Here is a 9,069-nt window from a genome sequence, read left to right on the forward strand (position 1 = left end):
TTTGCAAATTCATCTGGAATAACAAAAAACCCAGGATAGCTAAAACTATGCTCAACAATAAAAGGACTTCGGGGGGAATCGCTATCCCTGAACTCAAGCAGTATTACAGAGCAATTGTGATAAAAACTGCATGGTATTGGTACAGAGACAGACAGATAGACCAATGGAATAGAATTGAAGACCCAGAAATGAACCCACACACCTATGGTCACTTGATTTTTTTGACAAAGGAGCCAAATCCATCCAATGGAAAAAGATAGCATTTTCAGCAAATGGTGCTGGTTCAACTGGAGGTCAACATGTAGAAGAATGCAGATCGATCCATGCTTATCACCCTGTACAAAGCTTAAGTCCAAGTGGATCAAGGACCTCCACATCAAACCAGACACACTCAAACTAATAGAAGAAAAACTAGGGAAGCATCTGGAACACATGGGCACTGGAAAAAATTTCCTGAACAAAACACCAATGGCTTATGCTCTAAGATCAAGAATCGACAAATGGGATCTCATAAAACTGCAAAGCTTCTGTAAGGCAAAGGACACTGTGGTCAGGACAAAACGGCAACCAACAGATTGGGAAAAGATCTTTACCAATCCTACAACAGATAGAGGCCTTATATCCAAAATATACAAAGAACTCAAAAAGTTAGACCCCAGGGAGACAAATAACCCTATTAAAAATGGGGTTCAGAGCTAAACAAAGAATTCACAGCTGAGGAATGCCGAATGGCTGAGAAACACCTAAAGAAATGTTCAACATCTTTAGTCATAAGGGAAATGCAAATCAAAACAACCCTGAGATTTCACCTCACACCAGTGAGAATGGCTAAGATCAAAAACTCAGGTGACAGCAAATGCTGGCGAGGATGCGGAGAAAGAGGAACACTCCTCCATTGTTGGTGGGGTTGCAGACTGGTACAACCATTCTGGAAATCAGTCTGGAGGTTTCTCAGAAAATTGGACATTGAACTGCCTGAGGATCCAGCTATACCTCTCTTGGGCATATACCCAAAAGATGCCCCAACATATAAAAAAGACACGTGCTCCACTATGTTCATCGCAGCCTTATTTATAATAGCCAGAAGCTGGAAAGAACCCAGATGCCCTTCAACAGAGGAATGGATACAGAAAATGTGGTACATCTACACAATGGAATATTACTCAGCTATCAAAAACAACGACTTTATGAAATTGTGAGGCAAATGGTTGGAACTGGAAAATATCATTCTGAGTGAGCTAACCCAATCACAGAAAGACATACATGGTATGCACTCACTGATAAGTGGCTATTAGCCCAAATGCTTGAATTACCCTAGTGGCCTAGAACAAATGAAACTCAAGACGGATGATCAAAATGTGAAGGCTTCACTCCTTCTTTAAAAGGGGAACAAGAATACCCTTGGCAGGGAAGAGAGAGGCAAAGATTAAAACAGAGACTGAAGGAACACCCATTCAGAGCCTGCCCCACATGTGGCCCATACATATAGAGCCACCCAACTAGACAAGATGGATGAAGCAAAGAAGTGCAGACCGACAGGAGCCGGATGTAGATCGAACCTGAGAGACACAGCCAGAATACAGCAAATACAGAGGCGAATGCCAGCAGCAAACCACTGAACTGAGAACGGGACCCCCGTTGAAGGAATCAGAGAATGAACTGGAAGAGCTTGAAGGGGCTTGAGACTCCATATGTACAACAATGCCAAGCAACCAGAGCTTCCAGGGACTAAGCCACTACCTAAAGACTATACATGGACTGACCCTGGACTCTGACCTCATAGGTAGCAATGAATATCCTAGTAAGAGCACCAGTGGAAGGAGAAGCCCTGGGTCCTGCTAAGACTGAACCCCCCAGTGAACTAGACTGTCGGGGGGAGGGCGGCAATGGGGGGAGGGTGGGGAGGGGAACACCCATAAGGAAGGGGGGGGAGGGAAGGGGATGTTTGCCAAATGTACATAAGAAATACTCAAGTTAATAAAAAAAAATACAAAAAAAAAGATTCACTTAACAATCCTACATGATTGGAAATAAGATAGGTGATATGGAAGAAAAGATTATAAGCAAATAAATGCATTCTAATGAAAAAAAAAAAAATCTCCCAACCAAAAAGAGCGCAGGTCCAGATGGGTTCAGTGCAGAATTCTATCAGACCTTCATAGAAGACCTCATATCAGTATTATCCAAACTATTCCACAAAATTAAAACAGACAGAGAACTACGGAATTCCTTATATGAAGCCACAATTACTCTTATACCTAAACCACACAAAGACCAAACAAAGAAAGAGAACTTCAGACCAATTTCCCTTATGAATATCGACGAAAAAATACTCAATAAAATTCTGGCAAACCGAATCCAAGAACACATCAAAACAATCATCCACCATGATCAAGTAGGCTTCATCCCAGGCATGCAGGGATGGTTTAATATACAGAAAACCATCAACGTGATCCACTATATAAACAAACTGAAAGATAAAAAGCACATGATCATTTCATTAGATGCTGAGAAAGCATTTAAAAATATTCAACACCCCTTCATGATAAAAGTCCTGGAAAGAACAGGAATTCAGGGCCCATACCTAAAAATAATAAAAGCCATATACAGCAAACCAGTAGTTAACATTAAACTAAATGGAGAGAAACTTGAAGCAATCCCACTAAAATCAGGGACTAGACAAGGCTGCCCACTCGCTCCCTACTTATTCAATATAGTTCTCAAAGTCCTAGCCAGAGCAAATAGACAAGAAAAATAGATCAAAGAGATACAGATTGGAAAGGAAGAAGTCAAAATATCACTATTTGCAGATGATATGATAGTATATTTAAGTGATCCCAAAAGTTCCTCCAGAGAACTACTAAACCTGTTAAACACCTTCAGGAAAATGGCTGGGTATAAATTTAATGCAAATAAATAAGTAGCCTTCCTCTACACAAAAGAGAAACAAGCTAAGAAAGAAATTAGGGAAACAACACACTTCATAATAGTCCCAAATAATATAAAATACCTCAGTGTGACTTGAACCAAGCAAGTGAAAAGTTGTATGATAAGAACTTCAAGCCTCTGAAGAAAGAAATTGAAGAAGATCTCAGATGATGGAAAGATCTCCCATGCTCATGGACTGGCAGGATTAATATAGTAAAAATGGCCCCTTTACCAAACGTGATCTACAGATTCAGTGCACTCCCTATCAAAATTCCAATCCAATTCTTTATAGAGTTAGACACAACAATTTGAAATTTCATCTGGAATAACAAAAGACCCAGGATAGCTAAAACTATCCCCAACAATAAAATGACTTCCATGGGAATGCTATCCCTGAACTCAAGCAGTATTACAGAGCAATAGTGATAAAATCTGTATGGTATTGGTACAGAGACAGGCAGATAGACCAGTGGAATAGAATTGAAGACCCAGAAATGAACCCACACACCTATGGTCACTTGATTTTTGACAAAGGAGCCAAAACCATCCAATGGAAAAAGGATAGCATTTTCAGAAAATGGTGCTGGTTCAACTGGAGGTCAGTATGTAGAAGAATGCATATTGATCCATGCTTATCACCCTGTACAAAGCTTAAGTCCAAGTGGATCAAGGACCTCCACATCAAACCAGATACCTCAAACTAATAGAAGAAAAAGTGGGGAAGCATCTCAACACACGGGCACTGGAGAAAATTTCCTGAACAAAACACCAATGGCTTATGCTCTAAGATCAAGAATCGACAAATAGGATCTCATAAAACTACAAAGCTTCTGTAAGGCAAAAGACACTGTTGTTAAGACAAAATGGCAACCAACAGATTGGGAAAAGATCTTTACCAATCCTACAACTGGTACAACCAATCCTACAACTGTACAGGGCTTATATTCAAAAGATACAAGGAACTCATGAAGTTAGACTGCAGGGAGACAAATAACCCTATTAAAAAATGGGGTTCAGAGCTAAACAAAGAATTCACAGCTGAGGAATATCGAATGGCTGAGAAGCACCTAAAGAAATACTCAACACCTTTAGTCATAAGGGAAATGCAAATCAAAACAACCCTGAGATTCCACCTCACACCAATCAGAATAGCTAAGATCAAAAACTCCTGCGACAGCAGATGCTGGCAATGATGTGGAGAAAGAGGAACACTCCTCCATTGTTGGTGGGATTGCAGACTGGTACAACCATTCTGGAAATCAGTCTTGAGGTTCCTCAAAAATTGGACATTGAACTACCTGAGGACCCAGCTATACCTCTCTTGGGCATATACCCAAAAGATGCCCCAACATATAACAGAGACACATGCTCCACTATGTTCATAACAGCCTTATTTATAGTAGCCAGAAGCTTGAAAGAACCCAGATGCTCTTCAACAGAGGAATGGATACAGGAAATGTGGTACATCTACACAATGGAATATTACTCAGCTATCAAAAACAATGACTATGAAATTCATAGGCAAATGGATGGAACTGGAAAATATCATCCTGAATGAGGTAACCCAATCACAGAAAAACACACATGGTATGTACTCATTGATAAGTGGATATTACCCCAAATGCTCGAATTACCCTAGATGCATAGAACACATGAAACTCAAGAAGGACAACCAAAATGCAGATGCTTCACTCCTTCTTTAAATGGGGAACAAGAATACACTTAGGAGGGGATAGTGAGGCAAAGTTTAGAACAGAAACTGAAGGAATGCCCATTCAGAGCCTGCCCCACATGTGACTCATACATATACAGCCATCAAACATGATAAGATGGGTGAAGCAAAAAAGTGCAGGTTGACAGGGAACAGTCCCACAGGGAGAGAGATTTCTGGGATAGAGCCAGGCACCAGGCACAGGATTGAGCCCCCAGGAAGAGGAAGGAGAATGTGTGTGGAACCTGAGCCAGTATACCTTGAGAGATTTAGATTAAAATGTTGGATATTAGTTATAATCTTGTCAAGAGACAGTCAAAAGCTTGTGGCTAGGTATTTGTAAATATATTTGAGATTACAGAGTTGTTATTTCTGGGAACTTAGGGCCAGGCAAGGAGAGGGGCACATTTTAACATACTACGCTGTACACACACACACACGGCCTTAGAGTGTGAAGGAGGAGAAATGCTGAGAGGCGCCTCTGATCAGAAAGTGAACGTGACCAGCGCCTCAGGAAGGCAGTTGCTTTGCTCTCTGTGAGGCATAGCAGATTACAAGTTAACAAGGTTCCAACAAACACCTCTTTAAAAAGGCAGATCTTCCCTGCTTTAGCAGAAATCTCCCATCTCCCTTGGCCAGCCCCACCCCACCCCACGTACACATGACCTGGTCCCCTGCCTGCCAGAACAGAGTCTTCTTGAAATCCCAAGGGTAGCCTGAAATCCTAAACCTCTTTGGGGTTGGAAGAGTGGCTCTCTGGAGACGGATGGCAGGAGAAACTGCTGCCCTCCCTGGTCAATCAGTGAACAGCGTGTTTATCTCTGACCTGGGCCACTTGGGCCATCTGCCCACGGTCATGACCAGGCAGCCCGCCCTGACATGCAGCCATGAGCAAGTCTGAGGCTTTTAGAAGCTACAGGTTTGCAGGTCTGCGGTGAAGGCTCTTTGCTCTGCTTGTTTTCCTTCACAGCACTTGCTTCCGTTCCCAGATGCAGCCCGGCTCTGGGCCTGTGACCCGCAGACCCTTTCTTCCACAGCTTGAGTCGATTTACTGCTCACTGTCAACAATAGGCCATGCTTCAAACTCTTTAATTTTCATTTTAAACAGGTATCCTTTAAGGAGAGCAGCGGTTCTTAACCCAGAGAACCTTCTCAAATGGAAAGAGAGAATGCCAATGGCTGATTTGTCTCTAGTCCCCAAATTCTCAAAAGATGTGAAGATTATGGATCTGAAAAGCCAGATCACCGACCCTAAAAGTTGGTCGTTAGACAAATGAAGAAGGAAAAGAAGGAAGAAAGAAAAGAAAAGGAGGATTTGGCTGCTCCTGGGTATGGGCTGAGGAGAAGGTTTGCTGTGGTAAATTGAGCATAGCCTGATATCTGGAAGGTCAGGCTGAGCAGAGCCATGAGAAAGAAAGGTGAGATAGGAAGAGGAACCAAGGAGACCCAGAGGCCAGTGTAGAACAGCTGGGAACATACAGGGAAGGAAGAGCTGGGTCCCAGCAGCCCAGCTCGAAGACTGGGGGTTTGGGAGGCAGGCTGAGGGCCATGCCAACCAGGATGTATAACAGGCCTAGGACATGCTGAGAAGGCTGACTGGAGTGAGGGCAGGCGGGACAGCGTCCGCAGATTAACAACCAAGCACCTGGGTCTGGGACTAAAGTTATCAAGTCACCAAGCACCTCCCACAAAGTAAGTGAGGAGGGAAGGAATTTGAGTGCAGCTAGATGACACAGAGAGAAGCGTGTGTGCATATCCATGAATGTCCTCTCGCTCCTCCCACCGTTGATGATAATGTGTGTGTGTGAAGAGAGAGAGAGACAGACAAGGGCCAGGGCAGAGACAGAGACAGAGACAGAGACAGAGAGAGCACATATGCTGGAATGTATAGGTGTGTAGGCAGTGACTATGAAGTCAAAAAGAGGCACATAGTGGGCATACTTCTCCACCCTCTACCTCAGTTTTTTGAGGCAGAGTCTCTACCTGAACTGGGAGCTCACTGATTCCTTTGGCCAGCTGCCCAGCAACCTCTCTGCCCGCAACACTGGACAGCAGGTGTGCACCACCAACTTTTTACATGGGCACTAAGGTCAGAGACTCTTGTCATGAAGAGAACCTCCACCGCTGCCTCTGTCCTTAGGAATTCCAGTGTGAACAACCGTCCCTTCCAGTTATCCGGTACAGGACCTCACACTTCTCTGCTCTCTGCCCGTCCTACCAGCAAGAACCACTATGGGAGAAAGGGTTGGACAAACAGAGACGACACAGGGGCATATCGTTGGTCAATTGCTCTTTATTTTACTGTGATGTGAGGAGTTGAACTAGGACCCTGGACTCTGCATGTAGCAAACAGGGCAGGCAGAATCCCTGGGGTGCACGTTTGATTTATTTTCAAATGGTTGTTTGGTGCCTGCCATATGAGCTATGGAAAGTGTCACTGGCTAAAAGATGGGAGGCTGGAGAGATGGCTCAGTGGATGAGAGCACCGCTTCTGCTCTTCCAGGAGGTCCTGGGTTCAGTTCCCAGCAACCACATGGTGGCTCACAGCCATCTGTAATGGGATCCAATGCCCTACTACCTGATGTGTCTGATAGACAGCTGCAGTGTGCTCACAGGCACACTAATAGCATATGAACTCCTAAGGAGACTTGCAGATGGAAGAATCTAGTTCACGTTGCAAACCTGCAGTGCATGTAGCCAGACACTGGCCATAGCATGGGCCACACCTCTGGGGACACTCAGAAATGCAAGACACTAGAGGAGGAGACTCTAGAAACTGAGTGACAGGAGGTCCTATCCAGCTTTTCTCTGTCTGCATTGTCGTCATTAAAGATAGAAATCCACCACGGCCTGTTGGGACAGGTAATCTGCCATCGGTGCAAGGAAGCCCAGATGTTACTGAGCTTTGGTTTCTCAGACAGAACAAATGAGCTGATGAACAGAAGTCCAAATGGTATTTAATATGTATTAATAATGATAATAATAATGATAATAACAATAACAATAATAATATGCAATGGTCAAAGGGGCTGAGTGCACTGTCGCGCTGCTGTAGATTAATCAACGTCAGGCTCCAGGAATAAAGCACAGGTCTTTCAAGATTTCGAGGCTTTCCTGGAGCATCTCCCAACCTTGCCTTGATTAATAGAGTCTTCCCTGCATGTTTACTCCAGAGATCACAGGGAGGAAGCTTACGCTGGCACCAAAGACAATCGCTAACTTCAAAGCAAGTGACGTGATGTATAATACAAGATGTCTCAATGTTTGATTCCCACAAGGCGTGAGATCTCATTTGGAAGTGGGTTTCATTCCGCCAAAGTGCGTCAATGAACTCTCTGGCTGATTAGTTTAATCACCGCCCGCACTGCCATTATAGGTTTTTCATTCTGGTGCACATTGCCCCTGGGTGTGTTCCTCTCGGAGTTGTGGACAGTAAACTCAATCTCCCTGTCTCATAATCTAAAGCACAGCCTGATTTCGATTTCCCCTAAATGGTGGCATGCACGCTTTTGTCTTAAACTTGACGTATGGTGTTGGGGCGATCTCTCAGGTAGAGATGAGCAGGCTTTGCACATTTCCAAACATTGTTGCTACTATCGTTACGCATTCTGTACGACAGTTACCGAATGACAACTAAACTATACAAAGTTGAGTAGTTGCTTGCAATAAAAACAGTCTGTCATCTCAAAAGCTTACTGGTGTGTGCCTGGCAGGTGGTGTGTGTGTGTAGCATGTGTGTGTGTGTGTGTGTGTGTGTGTGTGTGTGTGTGTGCTAGAGATGTGAGGTGCGAGGGAGTGAGAACAGGGTTTCACTATGTAGCTCTGGCTGTCCTAGAACCAGGCCTGTTTCTGCCTCCCGTTGCTGGAATTAAAGGTGCATATGCCTCCAAAGCCGACTCTTTCTGTAAATGTGTTTAGCTGAATTGCCTACTACTAGGCGTGGTACCATGTTTTCTTTCGGTTCATGAGAGACTGACTCAATTAACTTGGTGGCTACGAGAAGGACATCAGCCTGACAGACTCCTCGTCGAGCATGAGTCTGCTGTGGGGGCGCACCTGCACGTATGCGAAGGGAGCTAAGGTGCTGGAAAGGAACGAGACAGCCATGAGACCTGCGCCCAGCTGGGGTGCCTGCTGCCCAGCCAGGAGGCGTGAGTTCAGTTCCCTGGTGCACACATCAAAAGGCTGGCTGTAGCATGTCTAACCCAGGACAGGGTCGTTAACTCAGTGGTGCAAGTAGCTTGCTGTAGCCTCGCCTAGGTTCAGTCTCGCTCTGAGAGCCAGGACAAAGAGCATGGCAAGGATACACATTGGCTTTGAGCACTAGGTGAACCAGTAGAGCGGTTCACTGTGAGGCCCTCAGAAGAACAGGTGGCTCTTCACAGAGGGAAGATTTTCCCTAGAAAGGTTGGTGACATCTGGTCTCTCAC

Source organism: Rattus rattus, chromosome 2 (genome assembly GCF_011064425.1).
Source record: "Rattus rattus isolate New Zealand chromosome 2, Rrattus_CSIRO_v1, whole genome shotgun sequence".
NCBI lineage: Eukaryota > Metazoa > Chordata > Mammalia > Rodentia > Muridae > Rattus > Rattus rattus.